The 25,439-nt window shown below is 44.7% G+C and overlaps 2 protein-coding genes across 3 annotated transcripts in view; one reads left to right on the top strand and one right to left on the bottom strand.

The window, feature by feature from the left end:
• Positions 1-25,439, bottom strand: part of DENND3 (DENN domain containing 3) — a 410,308-nt gene that overhangs the window by 124,859 nt on the left and 260,010 nt on the right. The window lies entirely within an intron of this gene.
• Positions 1-25,439, top strand: part of PTK2 (protein tyrosine kinase 2) — a 201,502-nt gene that overhangs the window by 10,225 nt on the left and 165,838 nt on the right. For both annotated transcript variants that reach the window (XM_061447653.1, XM_061447654.1), the window contains exon 2: positions 3,870-3,928. The gene's annotated coding sequence lies outside the window, so the exon portion shown is untranslated. The remainder of the gene's footprint in view (positions 1-3,869; positions 3,929-25,439) is intronic.

Here is a 25,439-nt window from a genome sequence, read left to right on the forward strand (position 1 = left end):
GTAAGCCACATTTGCTTTAATACCTGACTCCTGAAGTTGATAGAAGGAGTAAAATAAAGCAAGACCTTGTGGGTACTTAGTCAAGGTTGGTGTTAGAAAGGCAAGATGAAAGTAGTGAGTCTTGAAAAGGATTTGAAACACAGTCAAAATGAAATGGGGAGGGGGAGGAAACCAGGTGCCCATGTGCATATAAAGTGAGTACTTAATGCACAGCTGTCACTTGAAATGTAATAGTGTTTAGGACTGAGTCTGGGTTACAGCAGTTTTGTGTTGAACTTGTGTTGTTTAATCTTCCTTTACAGCTGATTTTGTGCAGTGACTTTCACGAATAAGAGGTGATAGTGTGTGTGGACTCCTTTAGTTTGTGTTCCTAATACTATGTGGATTTGAGATCTTATTGAGGTTTGCCCCTTTTTTCCACACTTGGGCTATAACAGTGTGGTTAAAAGGTGAAGAAGTCAGACTGGAGAGGAAGTGGGGTTATACTGGGAGACTTCAAATTTCAGACACCTTCTGTGGAGGTTTAGATGTACAAGAAAGATGCTCTATCATCTAATTGAAACCCAGGTAGGATTATGCGTGCTTTTTAAGAGGAAAATAGGAAAGTCATAAAAGTGAGTAACAAAAGCAAAGGAAACAAATAAAACTGGACCAGATGGGTGACTTGCAGCCAGTTGGGAAAAGTTGAAAAAGAATAGTTTTCCACTACCAGAAATGTGTTAAACTTAACATTAAATATTTTCAATTTACTGAAAACCTTTTCTCGTGGAGAAAGGTAGAGAGATTTCAAACCTATGGAAAGTTGTTGGGTGTTTTTTCCCAGGGTGCACATATATATATATATATATATGTATTTATTGTGGAGAAATTAATTTACAAGGGATCATGTTTTTTCCTGCAGAAAATGGAAATAAAAGCACAATATTTTACCTAACCCAAACTACTTCTTGTGTTCAGGCTCCTTTTAACCACTTTGGGAGCTTTCAGCATTTGTCCCTATTAGAATGAGAGTAATTGATGCTTTAAGAAGTGTTACAACTGGTCAGACTGAAGTGTAGGAGAGTCCTTGTCACTGCTTCCTCAGTAGCTAATGAATGAAATGGATCAGTGAATAACCTGTGAAAGTGAATCTTGGGAAGACAGGCCTAGAAATGGCTGTCAGTGTAGGGGAGATGGGAGGAAGCTGTTCTAGGATCATCTCTGACTGCATTACTCTTGTAGTAGCTAATGACCAGAAGAGAGGCCCTTTATCAGTACTTCAGGGTTGCCATCCAACATCACGTCACAGTGCTGCGTGTTTGTACACTGAGTTTACACACATGGGTAGTTCTGTTGAAAAGCAGTAGAGTAACTTGTGTGGAAAATGTAATATTATTGATGCTTAAGCATTTGGATAATATTTTTCTAGTATATGGCTCATTTTGGATGTTGGATGTAAGTCCCATGGTATCACACAATTACTTTAACAAATGCTTTAAGGATGCTATTGATGTAACTTCCCATAGGAGGGAATGGTCATTACTATCGGCCTTGGGAATTAAAGACAACTTTTGCTGTATCAGAAAACATCTTTAATTGAATCAATAACTGCTCATGTTTCTAAATCTGAGAAGTGGTCTCAGGAGTGATTTGGATTGGAAGGGACCTTAAAGCTCATCCAGTTCCAAACCCCCGCCATGGGCAGGGGCACCTTCCAACAGAGCAGGTTGCTCCAAGCCCCTGTGTCCAACCTGCCCTTGAACACTGCCAGGGATGTGGCAACCACAGCTTCTCTGGGCACCCTGTGCCAGTGCCTCAGCACCCTCACAGGGAAGAACTTCTTTCCTTTATCTAATCTAAATCTCCCCTCTTTCAGGTTAAAGCCATTCCCCTTGTCCTGTCCCTACAGGCCCTTGTCCAAAGCCCCTCTCCAGGTTTCCTGCAGCCCCTTCAGGCACTGGAGCTGCTCTAAGGTCTCCCCTTCAGGCACTGGAGCTGCTCTCAGGTCTCCCCTTCAGGAGCCTTCTCTTCTCCAGGCTGCCCCAGCCCAGCTCTCTCAGCCTGGCTCCAGAGCAGAGCTGCTCCAGCCCTCGCAGCATCACCATGGCCTCTTCTGCACTCCCTCCAACAGCTCCATGTCCCTCTTGTGCTGCTGCCCCAGAGCTGGATCAGGACTGCAGGGGGGTCTCCCCAGAGCACAGCAGAGGGGCAGGATCCCCTCCCTGAGCTGCTGCTCACACTCTGGGAGTGCAGCCCAGCACAGGGGGAGGTTCTGGGCTCAAGCGCGCACTGAAGCTGGGTCATGGGGAGCTTCTCATTGGCCAACACTCAGGTCCTTCTCTTCAGGGCTGCTCTCAATCCAGTCTCTGCCCAGCCTGGGCTTGTGCTTAGCATTGCCTTGACCCATGTTCAGGACCTTGCACTTGGCACTGTTGAACTTCATGAGGCTGGCATTGGCCACCTCTCAAGCCTGTCCAGGACCCTCTGAATGGCATCTCTTCCCTCCAGTGTGTCAAGCACACCGCACAGCTTGGTGTCATCAGCACACTTGCTGAGGACTTTTCCTAAAGGGCTCTCGCTGGTGTCATTCCTGTTGAGTAAGAGCACCAGTGATGAACAAATTGTTCCAAATCATGACTGATGATTCCATAAAAATATTCGGAGCAGACGTGTTTCTGGGGAGGGCTGTTGTTGGCCCCTCACTCTGGTAGATGTGATGGGACAGTTGCCTGATCAACAGATACCATGTTAACTTCAGCATCAGTATTCTGAGGCAGTGCCAGGCCTCTTGTGTGCCACCAAAAAGCACTTCAAGTTCTCAGTGGTAGTTTTCCCTGTGGTGTGGATGGGTGTTTCAGGTGAGTGTCTGGCTCCTTTCTGTGCCTTTCATCTGCAAATGTTTGTCAGTTTGTTACAGCCTTTAAAAAGGTCTCCATGTTTTATTTAAACTTTTCTGTGTACTTTATCTCATCACATTCCTGTGTGGAAATCTATAGATGGCCTTTGTGGGAAAACCTGAAGTAGCTGAAGTGAATTAAGCTTCAGAAACAGTTCTTAAACGTTGATTTCTGAGTGCTTAACACGTAAGCTTGAGCTTTCTGCTGGTATTGCCTTTGTCCCTGTGGTGTGTATTTGTTAGAGAGGCAAAAGCAAATGTAGCCTGTGAAGTAGCCAAGCTGCCTCTGTAGGTAACTCGGCACTGGAGTTCTTTCAGGTTCATCAGTTCCTTTAAGAACAACCCCACAACTCTTTCTGGACAGTGTGCTCTGTGTGTGTGCTGAGCTACATCTGTCTATATTTGTTACTTCAGCTAAGAACTGGCTTGGCTGTCCTCTGATGCACGTACCCGGAGGAAATAAATGCTTTTCACTCGTTCCTCCCGCATGCCTTTTGTTTTCCTCCAGGGAAGCACTTTCTAATTCTAGCTCTGGATGCCGCTCATGTTTTGAATCATGCATCAGGGTTTTCAGCGCTTGCTGAATTGTTCTTGCCATTAAATGTGTGTGAACTATATTGAAGGTCCACTTCAGAATCCTCCTTTAACCCTCCCCCTTCTTCAAAATACCAAACCCATACTACAGCCTGTGGAATTGTTGGTTTACTGTGATGGGATGTGCAGGATTTGTGGGGTATCTGCTTGAGTTCAGAGTAGGCTTCTGGCTTCATTCATGGGTTTTAATTCTGTTTATCTGGTTTTGTTGGGTTTAGCCCTAAGGACTTCCAGCTAAATCAACTTCCCTTGTAAAGAAGGTGATGTGGTGCAGCTCGTTGCTTTGTGAGGTTATGTGTCTTCATACTAAGAATATCAGTTATTTGCTTGTAAATCTGATGCATATTTGACTGCTTTGGTCAGGAAAATGCCCTAATCAAGTCTAAATGTTTCATTTCAGATTTCATGTTTCACCCTGTGTTGAGCACCTGCTGCTGAGAGCTGGAAAGGCAACTTAAGGTATGTGGAAGAGCTAAGATCTCGCTTTCACACAGGGTTTTATTCTGGGTAGAATGGTTCTAGTTGATGCATTTTGCTTGTTCTTCCCTTCTAATTATTGTTGAGAAACCTCGTTTTTAAACAGTGGGTGTTGAACCAGAATTTCTTTTGTCGTCTTCCTTGAGCTTCCTAGAGCTGGTCTGGCTCTGACTGCCCATTTACTGATGGGGACTTTTCATAAGAGCAGGTAGGGATAGGATAAAGGGGAATGGCTTTAAACTGAAAGAGGGGAGACTGAGATTAGATATAGGGAAGAAGTTCTTCTCTTTGAGGGTGCTGAGGTGCTGGCACAGGGTGCCCAGAGAAGCTGTGGCTGCCCCATCCCTGATAGTTTTCAAGGCCAGGCTGGACAGGGCTTGGAGCAACCTGCTCTAGTGGAAGGTGCCCCTGCCCATGCAGGGGGTTGGAACTGGATGAGCTTTAAGGTCCCTTCCAACCCAAACCATTCTGTGGTTCATGACCCTTCTGTTCAGCCTGAAGGGTACAGACATGGGTAGACCTGTGCAGGACGGAACTTGCTGTGTATGGGGGGAATTTGTAAGGTGTTTTCTCACCTATTAAACTGGCTGGAAATTGTCTCCAGACTGATGTGCTGGCTTTGGAGTGATATGTCAGTGATTTTTCTATCCTCACGTTCTGTTTTCTGCAGTACATAAAGATTTGTCTTAAGCAATATCTTTGCTGTAGGGATGCTTTGCCTTGTCTTAAGTAGTTCAGCTATTAGCAGGAGTAGAGAAGTTGGGTAACCACAGTATTACAGGAATCTGTTTCTATTCTGGTTTTGATTCCTTGTGACCCCCCTTCCTCAGGGTGAATGGTTATGTTTGCAAACTTCAGTTTTCTACTTCACTATACTTGGTATTTCTGACTTCCGCTTTTATTGCGGCTGACATACGTGGATGTTTGGAATATTCTTTCATTTCAGTGTGGCTAAAATACCTTGTTGGATATTTCCCCCCACCTCCCTTTTCTGGTGTGAGTTTCCCTACAACCTTCCTTGTAGTTGGTGGTTTGGGAGCCTGTATTGTATTATTGTTCCTTAAGCTTTGGCAGGTAGTAATAGTTATTTCCTGCTACTTTAAGAGTTCTTTTGCGTCTAGATCTAGAACCATATCACTTACTTCAGGAATGCACTTGAGAACAGAGGAGATATGGCTGCTCTGCATTTCATATGAACAAGGCCACTAGTGAGACTTCAGGCTGTTACCTTGCATCTCAGCTTCAGAGTATTGCCACTCCAGGATCTCTCCATGTTTTCACCTAAAGGAAATAGCAGAGGGTCAGTTGGTGTCTCCTGACTATCTCTATTTGCAGGAGTGGATGTCTTTATTCTTCAGTAGCTTTTTTGCTTAACTTCTTACTTCAGGAGTGCTCTGAATCATAGTCAGCCTTTCATCAACTTCACATTTCATGTTTATAGTGACTAATTGCTTCTCCTTTCTCATTTCTCCTTTTCTGGTATTGGATGATGTTTGTATTTCTCTTTTCCCAAGATATTCTGTCTACTTTCACCACCCTGAGGAATCGGTGGAGTAGCTTAAAAAAGAGTAGATTTCAGTGTTGTCACTTCAAAAGGGAAATAACCAAAGTACCTCAAAGTGAATAAAAAAGCACCAATTTTTATCAAGAATAAATACGCTGACTTTAGTATCTGGTAAATTCTGAGTTGAGTCATAGAAACACAGTAATTTAAAGGGTATTTTCTGAACATGGAAGACTGGTAGCGTGGGAAACAGAAAACAGGAGGGGGACACAAACCAGGGCTCCCCTTATTTATAGAATTGTAGACTGGTTTGGGTTACAAAGGACCTTAAGATCATCCAGTTCCAACCCCCCTGCCATGGGCAGGGACACCTCACACTAAACCATGTCACCCAGGGCTCTGTCCAGCCTGGCCTTGAACACTGCCAGGGATGGAGCATTCACAACCTCCCTGGGCAACCCATTCCAGTGCCTCACCACCCTCACAGTAAAGAACTTCTTCCTTATATCCAATCTAAACTTCCCCTGTTTAAGTTTTAACCCGTTACCCATTGTCCCTGTCACTGCAGTCCCTAATGAAGAGTCCCTCTTCAGCATCCTTGTAGCCACCTTCAGACACTGGAAGCTGCTCTAAGGTCTCCATGGAGCTTCTCCAGGCTGAGCAGCCCCAGTGTTCTCAGCCTGTCTCCATACAGGAGGTGCTCCAGCCCCTGAGCATCCTCGTGGCCTCCTCTGGGCTTGTTCCAACAGCTCCATGTCCTTACCTTGAGGACACTAGAACTGCACACAGTGCTCCAAGTGGGATCTCAATTTATCGTATGCAAAGGTCTACAAATCAGACTTCTGATTTCAGGGTGGTTTTAACACATCCTTTCATTTTGCTTGACCTTTCCAAAGGAATAGCTCTGACTGTTGTGATGTCATGTGTAAAAAGCACATGTTGTATGTGGTGTGACCTGAAGCAGTTTGTTCTTTGGGATACATGGTTTGGAACAGGCAGAAGTGAGTCATATCCTGGTAAAACCATGACAACGAAGTATGTATTAGCTTGTTAGGTAAATATCTGGCAGTACCTTCCTAGATAAGACTTACTGGAAACCTAGCCTTGTGAACATCCAGGCTGGGTAATAATAGTGGCAAGTAAGAAACAGCAAAAGCTGGTACATGTGAATTGTGAATACTTCTGACTTGTCAGGTTTTCATTGAAGTGTGTGTGTTTTTTCCCTGGGGATTTGGTGGAAGGAGGAGATTAGTGCCATTTACTCTTCAAGTTTGCTGTTACACATGCAAATACTGGAATGATGGTTCCAGTGGAAATGACAGAACAATGTGCTGAATCTCTTGCTTACCACCTTGTTTCTAAGCTGTTAATGGAAGTCTTGTGTTCATATTGCAAATACATAAGCTCATGCTCTTGTGAGACCTCACCTGGAGTATTGTGTGCAGTTCTGGTGTCCTCAACATAAAAAGGACATGGAACTGTTGGAACAAGTCCAGAGGAGGCCACGAGGATGATCAGGGGCTGGAGCACCTCCCATATGAAGACAGGCTGAGAAAGTTGGGGCTGTTCAGCCTGGAGAAGAGAAGGCTGCGTGGAGACCTAAGAGCAGCCTTCCAGTATCTGAAGTGATGCTGGGGAGGGACTCTTCATTAGTGACAGGACAAGGGGTAACGGGTTAAAACTGAAACAGGGGAAGTTTAGTTTGGACATAAGGAAGTTCTTTTCTGTGAGGGTGGTGAGGCACTGGAATGGGTTGCCCAGGGAGGTTGTGAATGCTCCATCCCTGTCAGTGTTCAAGGCCAGGTTGTAGAGAGCCTTGGGTGACATTGATTTAGTGTGAGGTGTCCGTGCCCATGGCAGGGGGGTTGGAACTAGATGATCTTAAGGTCCTTTCCAGCCCTAACTATTCTATGGTTCTTTGATAGTCTTTTCATTGCTTGATCACTTACTTTGTTCCACAGAACCACCACCTTGTTTGGTACCAAAAATACACTTTCTGTTCACTGCGCCTTCTCTTGCAGAATGGATGTTTCCTGTTCAGTTTGCCCCTGTCGTTCTGGCTTTACCTGTTCACTTTATGCTGTTTTTAGTGTTTGTATTGGATGGAGTCATAGAACTTGGAGGATTCAGTTTTAGATCTGCACACAGACATGCCTTTTATGTTCTTGTAACACTTATAATTTGCACTCAGAGCAGATCTCTGAGGTTTGAATAGACTGAAAATACTTGGCAGTTACGTATTTAACCCCACAGGTAAATACACGTGAAAGAGGAAAACATGGTGACTGTGGCACACATGACTAAATGACTCTGCCGGCATCGTCCAGAAACACAGGATGTGTAGATGACACTTAACTGCTTCAGCTTATAAAGTCTACTTACTAATGGTAGCAACTTACTTTCATTACCTGGTCACAAATGGTGTTCTACAGGGCTCAGTATTGGGCCAGTTCTAATGTCTTTATCAGTGATCTGGATGAGGGGATTGAGTGCATCCTCATGACACCAGATTGGGTTGGAGAGTTGACCTGCTCGAGGGTAGGAAGGCTCTGCAGAGGGATTTGGACAGGCTAGATCTGTGTGTATCGGCACCACTGCGGCAGCAGGTCCAGGGCAGTGATCATCCTCCTGTACTGGGCACTGGTGAGGCTTCACCTTGAATCCTGTGTTAAGTTCTGGGCTCCTCACTACAAGAGAGACATTGAGGTGCTGGAGCAGGGCCAGAGAAGGGCAATGGAGCTGGTGCAAGGCCTGGAGCACAAGTGTGATGGGGAACGGCTGAGGGACCTGGGGGGTTCAGTCTGGAGAAGTGAAGGCTCAGGGGGGACCTGATCGCTCTCTACAGCTACCTGACAGAGGATGGAGCCAGGAGGGGGCTGCGCTTTGCTCCCAAGGAACAAGGGATGGGACAAGAGGAAACGGCCTCAAGCTGCATCAGGGCAGGTTTAGATGGAGCTGAGGAACAATTCCTTCGCCAAAGGGTGCTCAGGCATTGGAACAGGCTGCCCAGGGCAGGGCTGGAGTCACCATCCCTGGAGGCATTTCAAAGATGTGTAGGTGTGGCACTTAAGAACATGGTTTAGTGGTGGACTTGGTAGTGCCATGTTAACAGTTGGACTCGATCTTAAAGGTCTTTTCCAACCTAAGCAATTCTGTGGTTCTTTATTAGTGAATGTGGAAGGTTTATCCATAGGGAGGGGATTATGAGCCGCAGTCTCTTTAGCTTTATAATTCCGACTTACTCCTCAGGCCAGTCCTTATGCACTGGGTTGGTGCAGAACTTCTGTAGGTAAGAGCACTTGTAATTGAGTGGGTGTTTATGGTGTGGTTTCAGAGGTGTCAACCTGCCATTGGCAGTAGGTGGTACCAACACTTCCACCCACAGAGCAGCTTCCAAAAGATGTTCTGATTGCAGGGGACATCAGCTGCCTTCCAACTTCATGGCTTTATTTCAGTTGAAATTGAGCTGGTATTTGGTGAGCAAGCTTGTATCCAGCATGGCACTCTTAAAAGGGTGGGAAATCCAGAAATTAATGTTCCTTTTATCTCTTACAGTAAGAAACTTTTCCCTAATGAAACATTAACATTTCATGTTTTCTGTATGTTTTGAATGTTGTGTGTTTAATCTTGTTTTGATACGTTTTCCTTTCTTGCTACAAAATCTCTCTCAAAAGATTTCACTTTGCACTTGAAACTATCAGGAAAACCACTCTTAAGTGTCAGGATGATGAATGTTGCTTCTGGCCACTGACACCTCTGTGCTTACAGCTCCTCCTGGCTTCTGAAAGGGGAATTCTTCTGGGCTTATCTGGTTTGTTATTGTGGACTTCTGGGCACTGGAGGAAGATTTACTTTTGCACCAAGGTTATGGTAAAGTTCAACTTCTCCCCAGCAGATTGGGCTCACAAATGTGAGTTCACCAGTGTTCCATGCAGAACATGCTTTGCTTCTCTCTGCTGGGGTCTTGCTGCAAAAGGCTCTGTGCTCCATCTGTGCTGGCAGGATTGCCAGGCTCTGAAAGCACTGAGCTTCAACGTGCTGAATGAATACAAACTGTACCATGTGGTGCTAAGGCCTTTCTGAACTCTGGCCTGGCCTTTGCTCAGCAAAGCTGCTGCTTCTCAGCCCGTCCCCTGAGCAACTGCTGTCTTTTACACAGAACTGAGTGAACTAAGGAAGTCAGTTCTGGTGCTTGTGATGCTGGCTCATCCCTCAGTGGAGTTTAGTGAAACCTCAGCCTGTCTGGATTGTGTTGGAATCTGTTACAGAGGTGTAGAATGAAGGAGGGTTTTAATCTTCCCTCTGGAGGTGCCAAAGGTCTTCTGTACACCAAAACAAGTTATTTGTTTTGGTTTCCAGCCCTTCTGGTAAATATGAATAGGGAAATAGAAAGCAGAAAACCAAGTCTGACTCTGTGAATAGTACCCCTTTGTAATATGGCTTGGATGGATCTGTGCTAGCACATGCTGCTCGTGCCAGGAGTAGCCTTGTGATGCTGCTGCTACTTTCCAAGCTGTTTAACTTGCAGATTTCTGAATCATTGACTTGGTTAAATACCCATGAAGCTTTTCCCCGTTGTCAGGGCATCAGCTTTTACGTTGCAGCATTGTTTCAGCTTGGAAACATGGAGAACCCATTCTTCTTGTCTTGGGGCAGCTCATTCTTTCCTTCACCACAGCCCTGCAGACACAAACCTGTTCAGGTTTGTGCAACCAGGTTGACATGTTCAAATCAGAGTAAATCTCATCTTTCAAGTCAGGCATGCCTAGGCATGTTTCTTTAGCTATTATGGTGGTAAGCTTGTATTTATAGCCATAATGAAGGTGGATGCAACCCGTTTCATTGGTCTGAAAAGCAAAGCTAACTCTGTCTCCCTGTGGATGTTCTGTTCCATCCCACTCGTGTGTTTATCACTTCTCTAAAAATAGACCCAGAGCTTTTGGGAGTGCAGGGCTGTATCTGCAGTGAAGCTTTTGCTGTGGCTCTGTTTTAGTGGGAACACTTATTCACTGGTCATATAAAATCATCCTGTGATCCTGTACTTTGGTTCATGGGTTAAGATCTCTACAGCTTGTTGTTTGCTGCAGGAGATGCACAGGACTTTATAACACAGGCCTAGGAAAGTGTGTAAAAGCAGCAGGATGTTCTGAATCGTTCACCAAGATGAGTTTTATATACAATAATCAATGATTATGTGCTCCTCACTGCTACGTGGTAGACTTGTGAACTCTATAGTATGTCCAGACTTAAGACACTTCCTGAATCAACTCCACATCAGCCTTGCACCTTGGCAGGTGTGTTGCCTTCTGCTTGTAAAAAGAGAACTTGAAGAGAATCTTCTGAGAGCATCAAAGAGACCAACACTGAAACCAGACCATAACCTTTTTCAAGGCGTGGAAAGGTCAATTTTCACTTGTTAGGCTTCCTGTTATCCTTTGTGGTAGTGTTTGTTGGGGTGGCATCTTGAGTTGTGGTTGTAGACCAGGTTGTAATGGGTGTCCTTGTAAGAAAAGGAATATCGATGGATACACATGTACCAATGAGTAAATACTGTGGAAGAATATTGTCCAGTTTGATAGGCAGCAGGAGCACAAGTGACCACCCAGGGGCTGCTGAGGTTGGATTGTGTGCAAAAGGAAGATGTGGGTTATTTCCTGGCAGACATTCATGGAGAGCTTCCTCTGAGGAGAAGCAGGCTTGAGCGGGCTTCCTGAAATGTGTTTTAATAAGCAGGGCCCGAGATGCAGGAATCTCACTTCTCAGGAAATTCAGGGCTTATAAATACTGTGCTGTGCTCAAAACAGGACCTGATATTCTGGTTTAACCCTTACAAGCATTGTATGAAGTGACAAATGACTCGTCTTCCTTATGTTTGGCATCCCCTGTTCACAATCCCCACATAATCAGGTTTTCATTTACTTTTCCTGTTCTCTCAATACCCTCAGTGGTTCTTGTTCACTTTGGATTCACTAAAACCTGGAATTTCTGTGGTGGTATTATCTTGCTGGGAATCTCATGTTGTGTCTGCAGGGTTGGTGATCCTGACCTAGGTGGTGGAAAATCATGTGATACGTTATTAGAAGCCTCTGTTGTAACATCTTTCCTTCTCATGTGTTTATTGTTACATATGTAATACTTAAATAATTTATGAACTATAATTTCTATAGCTTTGATTTATATATTATACATTTGTAAAGTGTTGTGTGTTATATAAATATATATATGTGTAACAACACATGTGAACAACCAGTATAAATCTTTTCAAGTCAGCCTGACTCTCCTACTACACCTTAATACTCACGCTTTGCCCACCAGGAATTAATATCTACATTATGTGTAGGTGCTTGTAGAGAACTTCATTTGCTTATTGTTTTACTTCTTTGGGGATTGGATTTAATCAATTTGTAGCAGCAGGAAGTGGCAGAAATAGTGGTTTATTCCCTTTATCATATTCTGTACTTCCCAGGCATGCTGCTGTGGAGTAGGTGCTATCAGGAGCGATGCGATTTCTCTTGTTTGTGGTAGCTATGACTCAATTCCACTCTTCTTTCCTGTGGCAATAAGAAGGCAACTTGGTTTCCCTGAATGAGATTCTGGACACATGCAGCTTGCACAGTGTCTCCTTCATAAGGAGGATGAAGAGGACATGAGAAGGCAATAAGAGCCTCTAACTGCACCCATAAATGAATGCATTAACTGTGATATAATGCTCTGTAGCAGGAGGGAGCCTGATTGCCCAGCAGAAGTTACGAATAGCTGTTCCAGGTACCACTGAAGTCCATGGAATGTATATTGTAACCCAGCTCTCAGCTGTATTGTGGAAGGTGCAGTCTTTAAATTAAGATTCCCATTAAATAAAAGGTCATTTCTTATTTTAGTAAAATAATATTTAGAATGTGGAAAGAACAAAGGGCACTTGCGAAGTCATGGATGTCAACAGGGCTCCAAGTTGGGCATTCCAGGTTATTTTTGTATGCACTGTAAGCAGGTGGTTGTGTTGTCATTACTCTCTTTGAGGATCAGTCTACTCAGCTTCACTTTCAGAATAGGGCTATAAAAGCTTGGCAGAAATGTGGTGGGTATTAAGGCCCAAAGGAATTGGGGCAGTTGTAATCATGGAATTCTTCCTTGATTCTAGATGCTCTCTACAACAGCAGTATCCAAAAGGAATGATACAGTTATTAATAGGATAATATTCAGTATATTTTAATTTTCTTCTGTTTCTGGAAGTCTTTTCCTGTTGTTTTGCCAGTTGTAATATTCCTGGGAGTCTGAACCATATTGTATCCATATTGTATTTTAAGCAGAACAATTGAGGTTGTACTCCTCTGCCCTTAATATATGCTGACTCCTACAAATCACTTTACATCTAAATTTGAGTTGGGGTCGATTTATGATGGTGAAGAATAAGTCCTTCTTTGATACCTTAAACATTCCCGAGCACAGGATGTATTTGTAACCAGCCTGAGCCTTGTGCTTCTGGCCCTGTGCTAAATCCCAAACAGATCTGACCCTAAATGAATGTATTGGTTAAACAATGAACCTCTGCATCATTTGGCTGTAGGTTGATGTTGGGTTATTTTGGGTTTTAATTTTAGATGGATGGAAGCAGTTGATGGTATGTGGTGATGGTAGTGAAATGTGGGCTTCAGTTCAGAGCTTTCCTGTTCATAAGGCTTGAAGAGAAGCTAAACCAAAGCTACCTGGAAGATTGTGTATGTGTATAAGCATCTGTATGTGGTGTGAAACTTCCACCAGTTACTTTTCTACTTTTTAAAGGAAAAGAACAAGAGTTAGAGCATCAAGTGACGTAAAAATCACGGAATGCTGATACTAACACAAGGAATCGGTATTTTTGATGTTGCTTTTGGTAACAAACACTTGGCTTTGGTGAAAAATAGAGCTCCCCCCCGGAAAGGAGGAAAAAGAGTAAGTTACATTGCTTAGTACACTGATAATCTCTGTATCCATAGTGATGCCAGCAGGAAACCTACACAGAATGCAGCACTGTGCTAACTATAAAGGCAGTGTGAGTAATGTGGGTCAGAAAATGCTAGTTTAGCTTTTCTAACTTGAACTTCCACTTGAAGGTATCCTCATGCAATGAAAATCTGTGGTGGGCAGAGCACCACAGCTTTGAGAATAGCTGAAATGCACTGCAGAGTTAATTCTTCCTTTAGCATCTAATCCTTTCCTAAGGAAAGCAAGTTGTGCATCCCCTAATTCTTGGTGGGCAAAGTGTGAATACTGAGGAGGGGAGGGAGAGTTGCCTTCAATCAGAAGGCTCATCTGTTTTAAGTACCAGACTAAATAATCCCTTCCTTCAAATTCCTGTATCATTAAAGGAAATATTTAATCCCTAAATTTGGATCTGAACTGTAGAATGTGTTAGTCAGGAAAAAAATCTGTGCCATTTGGGTGAGCTGGGTAGAGGTTTTGCTGTAGTAGAAGGGGAGACTTTAGAGCTGCCTTCAAGTCCCTAAAGGGCACCTATGAGAAAGCTGGAGGTAGACTTTTTATAGGTACTGGATAAAAGGGAATGGCTTTAACCTGCCAGAGGGGAGACTGAGATGATCTCTTAGGAAGAAGCTGTGCCCTGTGAGGGTGCTGAGGCGCTGGCACAGGGTGCCCAGAGAAGCTGTGGCTGCCCCATCCCTGGCAGTGTTCAAGGCCAGGTTGGACACAGGGGCTTGGAGCAAGCTGCTCTAGTGGAAGGTGTCCCTGCCTGTGGCAGGGGTTGGAACTGGATGAGCTTTAAGGTCCTTTCCAGCCCAGACTGGTCTGGGATTCTATAACCAGTTACAGAAGATTATAGAAACTGATCAAAACTCTTGTTGCCTTTGGGGATATAGACCTATTATTTTTCTCAGTCCTCTTAAGTGGCACTAATGCAGGATTTCTGCAGATTGTCACATATCAGTTAATATTACTTCAGTTAATATTTTTTTCTCTATAGCTGGTCTGATGACTGATCGAGGTCATACGTGGTCTGCTGAGGAAATCCTGGTACCTTTGTGTTTTCTGACCTCACTGTTCCCTTGTGTGGTTAAAATCGCCTCAAGTGTGTTTTGAAGCAAGGATTTGTCTTGATTTGTCCACCCTAAAACTCAGCTTTCTGAAGATTGCAGAAGCTGGAAGGAGGGAAGCAGCAGTGAGGGCTGTGAGCAGCACTAGGACAAGGAAAGCTCTCCAAGCCTACAGTATTCCCTGTTTTAGAAAGAAATATGTGGGAAAATTTCAGTTTAGATTGTGTGACTCATGGGACATACTTGACATTTGTAGCTTAAATGGGGTGGTTGTTCCTGAATTTTGTTAAACGCAAGAGATATTAATAAGAACTACATTAAAATATTCACAGTATGTAATTGCTGAGGCTGTTGGTATTTATTTCACTTTGTGGTTCATAATCTGTGCACTTTGCCCATAACTTCAGTGACATTTTGAACTCCTACACTGACTGCAACTGAAATGCTGAGTTGCGAAGCTTCAAGGCACTTGTGAGTTGTGGTAGACTGATCATGTGCATGATCATGAGCACATGGGGGTTCTGAAAGCAAGTCTGGATTACAAATTAGTGCATGTTTTATATGTGTGGTTCATATTTAACCCATTTCATGATCTTGAGACTTGCTGTGTTTGCTGTTCAGGTTACTCTGACATGCTTGTAAATATGAAGGGAAATAAGAATCAAAAATAATAAGGAATAAGTTGCCACTGTCAAATTGTCTAACATGAAAGTAATCTTGCTTGCCTGTAAGATACTTGGCAGTTCCACACTCCCCATTCGCACTGTCCATCTCATGGCATTATTTCCCAAAAACCCCAAAGGCACACCTCAATTTCTTTGGAGCCTTTGGTCCCAAATGTCAGTATTTAGCCGTATTTCTTGAATGAGAGGATTTTGTCCCTAAACATAAATAGTTGTGGCTTGTATGAGGCCATGGGAGTTATCTTTAATATTTCATGCTACTTGAAAGCATTAGGGTGGGTGTTCATTTAGTTCTTCATGTTACAATTGATTGTGTTTCATTTGAATGACGTACCCATCTTTGAAGGGTGTTGGTTGTCCTATAAATGCCACGTGATGGCACTCAAGATGATCGGCTCCATCCGCTTCCCTGCGCTGAGGTCAGGCTCCGCAGATCCTTCTTCCCCCTTCCTCACCTTTGCTCACCTCCAGTCAAGTGGGGCCTCCCTAGTTCACCAGGACTGCTGGTAAGTGATGGGAAGTAGCTCCATGAGCACTTCCACCAGCTCCCTCAACACCCTTGCGTGGATCCCATCTGGCTTTGTGGGCTTCTGTGTGTGTCTCGGTGGTGTAGCAGGTCGCTGACTGTTTTTCTTGGGATTATGAGGGCTTCATTCTGCTCAGAGTCTTACAGCTCAGGCCTGAAAAAAGGGCAGGAAGAGACTTTTTTGCTAGGGCTTGTAGTAATGGAACGGAGGTGGTGGTTTTAGGCTCGGACGGTAGATTTAGATTAGGTCTGAGGAAGAAATTGGATCACATTCCCTGTGCAGGTGCTGAGGCGCTGGCACAGGGTGCCCAGAGAAGCTGTGGCTGCTTCATCCCTGGCAGTGTTCAAGGCCAGGTTGGATGGGGCTTGGAGCAATGTGCTCTAGTGTGAGGTGTCCCTGCCCATAACAGGGACTTGGAACTGGGTGAGCTTTAAGGTCCCTTCCAACACAAACCATTCCCAGACTCACTGATTCCAGCCTTGCTGGGTTACTGGGGAATGCTTTAAGTCACTAACAGACCTAATCCAGATATGAAAAGTCAGTGCTCTGCTTTCTGGAGGTCAGAGCTGCCCCATTTACCCCACATTCTTCTAGAGGATTCCTGTGGATTTTCTTAACTACAGAAATGGAGCCACGCTCCAAAGGTTTCCTTCTGGCCTTGTGACTTTGTCACTGCTCTGTGAGTCAGGAACTGGGAAAAAGGAGATAAATCAACTTAAATGGTGTTCATGTGGTAGCAGCATTAACATCCTGTCATTTAGGCCGAAAAGAATTCTTCCTCTGGTTTGCTCTGTGCTCTCAGCATCCTGTTGTTAAGGACTTGGGCATGTCTCGTTCTGTGGGGCTGCAGTAGTCAAGTACAAAGTAGGAATTACTTGTACTGCAGTTCCCTGACACATTGTTAGCATAAGCTGTCTGAAATTCCTTTGTACTGTCACAAATGCTTAGGTTGCAGAATGACAAATCTGAGCTGTACCAGAGCTGCCACTGGAACAAGCACACACTCCAGTGCTTTAATGCGATCTCTCGCTGCAGAACAGCAAGGATCTCTGTGGTCAGAAGTCCCTGAGATACCAGCGCCCTTGTGCAGTAGCTGGAGAATTTTGTGCCAGAATTCCTTTAACATTTAATGTTGGAAAAGTGAATAAGGTTTTTCCTTTGGGCCTTAGGCCATTTACTTATTCATGCTTGAACTCTAATGATTGTTTTGAGGGTGAGTTTTGGGATACATTTGCCAGCAATTTGGAGAGGGAAGAAAGGGATCTTGATGAACTCTGTTTCAATGTATTGATGAATTTGAATTTTCAATAAGCATTGTATATGTATTCTGCATGGGAGAGAGAAGATACTATTACATCATATTCTTTGTAATGTGGTGTGCTGGGGGTGCCTGACACTTAATACACTGAAAACTACATCGCAGTGTAATTAAACACTGTCTTCATGTTACTGATGTTGAGACTGAGCTGTCAGTTCAGCTGTAGCTGATCATGGAATCACAGAATGGTTTGGGTTGGAAGGGACCTGAAGATCATCCAGTTCCAACCCCCTCCCATGAGCACACCTCACACTAAACCATGTCACCCAAGGCTTTGTCCATCCTGGCCCTTCACCAGCTCCATTGCCCTTCCCCAGGCCCGCTCCAGCACCTCAATGTCTCTCTTGTAGCAAGGGGCCCAGAACTGAACACGGGATTTCAGGTGCGGCCTCAGCAGTGCCCAGTACAGGGGCACAATCACTGCCCTGTCCTGCTGCTGCACTGGTGCTGATCCAGGCTGGGATGCTGTTGGCCTTCTTGGCCATCTGGGCTCAAGCTCATGTTCAGCAGCCGTTGTTCAGCACCCCCAGGTCCTTTTCTTCTAAGCAGCTTTTATTAGGGCTTTAACACTCTGTAGTACCTGAACAGTTATCAATAGAACATAAGCCTGAGTTAGTAAGGAACTTAGTGCTTTTTAGCAAAGAAAGACCTGAGCATGTTTGTGAGCAGCACTCCCTCAGGATTCCTTTCCTGCTGCTGCCCTTTAAATTGGCTGGTTCATTATTTGTGAGGAAAATGGGTTTGACAGCCTTGAAGACAGAAGCGTTCATTGCACATGCAAATAGTGCTGTCATGCCACAGCCTCAGCCTTGGACTGACAGGAGATGCTTCTTCGAGCACCAGCTCCAGTCTCACCCCAGGACTGTTTGGACTGACTAGTAGACATGTCTCCTGTAACGTGTGTTAGCTTCTGACTTCAAACCACTCTGTATGGACCTCTAAACATTCTTACACAGCACCATCCCACCAGTGCCTTGGGTACTGTGTGGATAATCTAGTTTAAATCAAACCATGATTCATTTTGCGTAGGGTTGTAAGCTGCTTCTTACCTTGTCTTAGACAGCAGGGACCTGAACCTGAAATGCATTTGGATCCAACCAGTGCTTATCCCACCTGGTTTTAGCCAGAATCAAACTGAGAGTTGTCTTTGCTTTCTTTGTTCTATCTCCCTGGTGTCTGTGGAGTGTGTCAGCATTGTATGAAAGGATATTTCATAGAACCATAGAATGGTTAGGGTTGGAAAGGACCTTAAGATTCATCCAGTTCCAACCACCTGCTGTGGGCAGGGACACCTCATACCAAACCATGTCGCCCAAGGCTCTGTCCAACCTGGCCTTGAACACTGCCAGGGATGGAGCATTCACAACTTCCCTGGGCAACCCATTCCAGTGCCTCGCCACCCCCACAGTAAAGAACTTCTTCCTTATATCCAATCTAAACTTCCCCTGTTTCAGTTTGAACCCATTACCCGTTGTCCTATCACTACAGTCCCTAATGAAGAGTCCCTCCCCAGCATCCCTATAGGCCCCCTTCAGATACTGGAAGGCTGCTCTGAGGTCTCCACGCAGCCTTCTCTTCTCCAGGCTGAACAGCCCCAACTTTCTCAGCCTGTCTTCATACGGGAGGTGCTCCAGCCCCTGATCATCCTTGTGGCCCTTCTCTGGGCTTGTTCCAACAGTTCCATGTCCTTTTTATGTTGAGGACACCAGAACTGCACACAATACTCCATATTTGATGAGATTTGACTTTAAATGCCGCAGTCATGGCTTGTGTAGGAGGCAGAACTTGGGTTAGCTGCTGAGGAGGCAATTGCAGTGTTAACTAAAACCCACAGCTCTTCGACACAGTATTGAGTCTACGGAGTGTGGAGTTTATAAAGCACATCTAATGTTTATCTGCCACCTCGCATGTTGTGAATCTTAAATCTTTCTGTAAGTGTTTCTGGTGGTCTTAATCTCTTTCATGCCAAGAGGCAGAGAGAAATAATGCTTTCAGTTTCATCAAATTAGCTTTTTACCACGCATTAAATTGGTTAAGTAGAGCAGCAGATTAAGGCAAAAATACGGTCTTAAATTGCAATTCAGGGCTGATAGGATCTTAATGATGCCACGCTGAGGTTTTTCAGTGATCTAAGACTCTATTAATCATATATCCCAATGCTACTGCATTAGAAACACACTATTTGACTTGCTCACTTTGCTCATGCGAGTAATGGTGGTGCTTGGAAGTCACAGCAGATAGAACGTGGAGGCTGCACGTGTGTTGTGCTCTGTCAAGCTAACTGGGTCTCCTGTTTGATCATGTTCTTGCAGAGAACAGACATGTTGGGGGTTTTCCTTTTACACAACTTCACTGTTGAGCGTCGGGCTCTGACGGCTACATGACAGAAGCAATTAGGAGCAGAAAGCCTCGTGTTGTGTATTGGAACTCTCCCGTCTGCACTCTTGTTCCCCCACTGCCCCCTTGTTCCCCTTTGTAATCGAGTTTTTGTCAGTCATCTTCTGGTTTCTGTGTCCTGGTGGATACGTGGGGTTTTCTGCTGCTGGTTTTTCTGCCTGTGGTTCTTCCCCCACCTCACTTGTCATCTTTTTTGCTGTCTTAACTCATCCTCTGTCTCTTTCCCATCTGGAAACCTGCATTAAAGGGGACAGAGAAGCAGAGGAGAAGCTGGGGAAAAGATTTTTCTCTGTTTCTACTGGTGCATCTGCCTTGGGGTGGGGAGGAGGGAACTGACCTAACACAAGTGATGCTATCATGAAACATAGGAAGAAAATTTACGTCTGTTTACACAAATGTATAATATACAGCTCTGTAACAACTCTCTTCATAGAAACAGCATCAACCAGGTTGGAAAAACCCTTTAAGATCATCAAGTCCAACATTTATCCCAGCACTGCCAAGGCCACCACTAACATGTCATTAAGGGCATCTGCACGGTTTTGAACACTTCCAGGGATGGCGATTCCACCACTTCCAATGCCTGATCAGCCTTCAGGGAAAAGATTTTTCCTCGTACCCAGTTTAAACCTCCCTTTTTTTTTTTGCCCTTTCCTGATTTGTCTGTATTTGCTGTCCCTAAATTCCTGTTTAAGACCCTGAGTTAGGCTCTGTGTCTTCTCGGCTTAAAAATGCTTACGTACCCTTGTGTAAAGATAGAAATAATAATGTTTGGGTTTATTTCCTTACTGATTCTCCTTGCCTTGTGCCTGCTCTGTTCTTTGACAAATAATTTTGGCAAGTTACCTTTATGACCTATGGTTTGGAAAGCTTTCTGGCTTCCAAAAAAAAACCTCAGACCCACCAGAATCATGCATTGCAGCATGTTGTGCCTCCAAGCAGTGCAGTCGTTGGGAGCATTGTAGTCTGTGTCCCTGGTTAAGACATGTAAGAGTTGCTGAAACAACAGGATTACATTGAAGGAGTTATCCCTGTGCCAGTGAACTTATTGGAAGCACACTGAGCATGCTGTCCTCAGTGCTTCAGTATTTCTCTCATCTCAAACTCGTGTCTCACTGGAGAACTGATTTCAGATTCTCTGCAGCTCTGCCTGCAGCTGCCCTAAGCCATGTGCTTGTAAATGATGGAATTGTAAATCATAGATTTGGGTTGGAAGGTGCCTTAAGGCTCATCCAGTTCCAACCACCTGCCATGGGCAGGGACACCTCCTACTAGAGCAGGTTGCTCCAAGTCCCATCCAACCAGTCCTGGTTTGTCCTTGCCAGACCTTGTGCCTGTTTGTCCTGGGATGCTGTGCTTCACTTTGAGAACAAGTTCTAACTGCAGCAAAATTCTTCTCCACCCATAGTATCCTTATGAGACTAAGGAAATGCCAGTATTCCTGTTAAAAATAGGTTCAGTCTTTATTGGGGTGGATTTCTGTACAGAGCAAGACTTGAGCAGCTGCTGTCAAGCTGCTTTGGGTGCCTTGCACTAATCCCATTGAGAGCAATAAAAGGTGGTATTTTTTAGGCACTAAGTCGTTTCACACCTACAAGTATTGACCAGTACCAACCTTTTTTCCTTGTTATGGGTAAATACAGTGCAAGTACAGAGATGCCCATCTGCTGTTAAACTTTGGACAGACCACTTCGTGTGCTCTTTACTGGAAAGCTGTGCTTTAAATCTGCCCTCCCTCCCTCTGTGCTGGCTGCATTGATCATCTCCAAACTTCTTTCACTCATCTTGAATGTTCTGTAGCTTCAGATGGAAAACCCTCTGAAAACTTGAATTGCAGCTCCTGGAAACCTGCTGTAACAATGGGATCCGTGTGTGGGCCACAGCTATGGAAACTGCATAATTTTACAGGGTTGGAAGATGAAGGGAAGTGACTTTCCCAGCTTTCTAAGGCTTTGTATTAAAAAAAGAGAACTCTTCCTAAAAAACCCCAAATGCCACCAAAGGTGAAAAATAAGATTCTGGTATTGAGAAAAGAAAATCCCTGGTTGTTTTCTTACACTCTTAGCCTGTTAATATTTTTGACAAGTTACCCTTTTAAATACGCCTCTAGAAAACCCCAAACCCAGGATGTTTTCTCTGACATCTTGGTCTGGGATGTGTAGCTCCATTTGAGTTATTTTTCAGTACTTTGCCTGAAGTAGTTTCTCCTCATTCACTCCTATTCCTGGTTGTGTTCATGGTTTTAATTTCTGTACCTGGAAAAACTTCTATAGAATCGTAGAATCACTGAATGGTTTGGGTTGAAAAGAACCTTAAGATCATCCAGTTCCAACCCCCCTGCCATGGGCATGGACACCTCACACTAAACCATGTCACCCAAGGCTCTGTCCAACCTGGCCTTGAACACTGCCAGGGATGGAGCATTCACAGCTTCCCTGAGCAACCCATTCCAGTGCCTCACCACCCTAACAGGAAAGAATTTCCTCCTTATATCCAATCTAAACTTCCCCTGTTTAAGTTTGAACCCATTACCCCTTGTCTTATCACTACAGTGCCTAATGAAGAGTCCCTCTCCAGCGTCCCCATAGCCCCCCTTCAGATACTGGAAGGCTGCTCTGAGGTCTCCATGCAGCCTTCTCTTCTCCAGGCTGAACAGCCCCAACTTTCTCACCCTATCTTCATATGGGAGGTGCTCCAGCCCCTGAGCATCCTCATGGCCTCCTCTGGACTTGTTCCAACAGTTCCATGTCCTTTTTATGTTGAGGACACCAGAACTGCCCCCAACACTCCAGGTGAGGTCTCCTGAGAGCAGAGTAGAGGGGCAGGATCACCTCCTTCGACCTGCATACTCGTGCAGATACATCTTTATGGGGGTTCGGATACAGGAGCTATAACTTCCTGTCACCTTTTGAAAACAGTGGTCACTGCCCTGGTCCTGCTGGCCACACTATTGCTGACACAGGCCAGGATGCTGGATGAGACCAGTGATCTTCCACTTGGATCACTACCTGGTGGAAGTGGAAGGTAGTGTTTGCATGCCTGGGCTTCTATTTCCTCAGCATCCCCATTGCATCAGGGATGCCAGAGTCAGGTACATCCCTGATTAGTCCTCCTCATCTTTCCTTGTCAGCCTGCTGTGAATCTGACGTCTGTATTTGCTGATGGTATTTGCTTCTAGACCCTTCTGTCACAGGAACTGCTGGGTGCTCCCTGCCAGCTGTGAAGAGAGACACTCCTACTGATTTGATGCTGATCTCCATTAGATACTGGCCGGATTTGATGGAATGGTGCTGCATTGATTTGCTTTATCTTCTTGTCTTGGTCGTGTTCACGGTGAGCCCCGTGTCCTCCCAGCTGAGGGGTCCCAGGTTTTGTAGTCTGGCCTTACATGGCAGCCACTCCATGCCTTGGTCAACTCAGATGTCCTGCTTTAGACAGTCTCTACTTCATATTCCTTTTGGTGCAAGGACCTGAACTGAACACGAGATGTGAATGCTGTATTGTTTTGTACAGTAAGGTGTTTAAGTACTATGTTTTCAGTACCATTCCTAATGGTACACAATGTCTTACTGCCTTTTTTTGGTCAACCACTGCACTCTGAGATGATGACTTCAGAGGAAACAGTGACTCAGCCTTCCTCCTGCAATTGGAACTGGACAAAGTGCAAGTGTTAAGTGGTTCAAGAGGTATTGCTTGGAATGGTTTTCCCTTATGTGTGTACATCACATCTGTATGTTGAAGTGTGTCTGCTGTCTTTTAGCACTTTGCTTCATTTAGTGAGATCTTTCTGGATTTTTCCCGTTGATATGGCTTTCACCTACCCATAAGAGCTTAAATATCACCTGTAGACTTGGAGATTTCACTTATTCATTCTGTGATGCTGAGTAAAACCAACTCTTGAGGACTTTACTCCAGTCTCTTCTCTATCCCTGTCTCTCCCCATAGTCAAAAAATCTGTGTAGTACTTGTGTAGCTATTGACAATAAATTCTTTATCAGATTTGCTCAGATACTGCATTTTCTGTAACTCAGTGTGTAATGAGATTGATCCCACCTACCCCGAGTAGTGATTGAGTAATTTCTCTTGATTTTCTTAACCTCCTTGAATGTATTTCATTTCATCAGATGTAAGGCAGAAGTTCTTCCCTGTGAGGGTGCTGAGGCGCTGGCACGGGGTGCCCAGAGAAGCTGTGGCTGCCCCATCCCTGGCAGTGTTCAAGGCCAGGTTGGACACAGGGGCTTGGAGCAAGCTGCTCTAGTGGAAGGTGTCCCTGCCTGTGGCAGGGATTGGAGCTGGATGAGCTTTAAGGTCCCTTCCAACCCAAACCAGTGTGGGATTTAGTGTTTTTACTATTCAGTATGCCTGGTTTAAAATACTGGTAGCTGGGTAGATAACTGTGGACATGCTCAGTGATGTGGTACAAATGAATTTGGAGTTTCCAGGTGCTCTCCCTTTCAGTTAAGGGCAGAGTTCAGCTGGGATGAAGGAAAAGTCATGCAGATCACTCAGAGCATCTTAATCAGAGCTTCAGTATTTTGAGAATAGACTGGATTGAGAGCAGCCCTCAGGAGAAGGACTTGGGGGTATTGGGTGAGGAGAAGCTCCCAGTGACCCAGCTTCAGTGTGCGCTTGAGCCCAGAACCCCCCCATGTGCTGGGCTGCACCCTCAGAGTGTGAGCAGCAGCTGAGGAAGGGGATCCTGCCCCTCTGCTGTGCTCTGGGGAGACCCCCCTGCAGTCCTGATCCAGCTCTGGGGCAGCAGCACAAGAGGGACATGGAGCTGTTGGAGCAAGTCCAGATGGGGCAACAAGGATGCTGTGAGGGCCTGGAATAACCAGATGTATAATTTGAGACAACCACCCCCCTTCTTACTGTTCTGTGCAGTGCTTCAGTTGGTCCTCTTTAATTTTTCCTAGCTTTCATTTTGTGTTGCTTTTGTGTTTCCGTGGCAGCAGTTGCATTAACACTAATAACTGGTTAAACAGAGCTGCCCTAGTCTCCCACAGGCTGTGTGTGTCCTGAAGAGGGTCTCTCAGTGGTTCATTCCTGGCTACTTGCTACTTAACCTTTTCAACAGACAGGAGTGAAAGCATTAAATCATCACTGCTGATATTCACAGCTGAAGCAAAGATTAAAACAAAGGTCATAAAGACCACAGTGCAGCGTGGCTCTCCTGTGGAGCAGGGTTATAAACCAAAGATGTGTGGGTTTGTACATTGCATTTCTTGTCATCTGGCCGAAGCACCAAAAATATGCTGGCAAGTGCTGTGGATGGAGATGTCTGCTTGGCAGTTATAACTGTCCTATTCCAGCTCTCCCCACACTTACAATAGTGGGCACTTAGTGCTGGATGCTCAGCTCTGCCTAAGGGAAATGGAGTAAATGCTCCAATAAGGGGAAAACTCTGCCTAAGTAAGCAAATAGTTAGGTTTAGTGCTGTTATGTTTGATTTATGAATGCAGCATCATGTACTGGTATGTGCAACGTGGGGAAATGACTAGAAACAGAAATAGTTTGAGCATTTAAAGACGTGTGAGGATGACCAAAGGTTTAGAGAAATAGGCCATTATAGTGAGCTACGCGTGCCTCTCATTCTGTCTGCATAGCTAATATAAGAAAAGGCTTCGAGTCCCTCTTTAAAATTGCCTGAAAATTCCCTTAATAGGAAGTAATATAATAAGGGGCTGTTAAGATTCAGCTCTGCAGATTGCTGAATTGGAATTAGGTTAGGTTCAGGTTAGAGATAAGGGATGCACTTCCAATGAGGAAGGCAATAAAAAAATACATATCTGGAGCAGCCTAATGAGTGGTCTGTGCTATCTTTTAATCAGGTTGTCAGACTTCTCAACAGCTCCTCCTTAGTGGCTGCTGTCAGGATGAATTCATCCTTCTGCAAGGTCTTCACCTGAGAGATCAGGTGATCATGGATAAATCCTTGAGTTTCTCAACAAATGCAGTGGGTTCAAACTGAAACAGGAGAAGTTCAAGTTAGATATAAGGATAGAAGTTCTTTACTGTGAGGGTGGTGAGGAGCTGGC

Source organism: Pezoporus flaviventris, unplaced genomic scaffold, assembly GCF_033815535.1.
Source record: "Pezoporus flaviventris isolate CSIRO_AGI_PZ_B2104156 unplaced genomic scaffold, CSIRO_AGI_Pfla_v1 ptg000007l, whole genome shotgun sequence".
Lineage (NCBI taxonomy): Eukaryota > Metazoa > Chordata > Aves > Psittaciformes > Psittacidae > Pezoporus > Pezoporus flaviventris.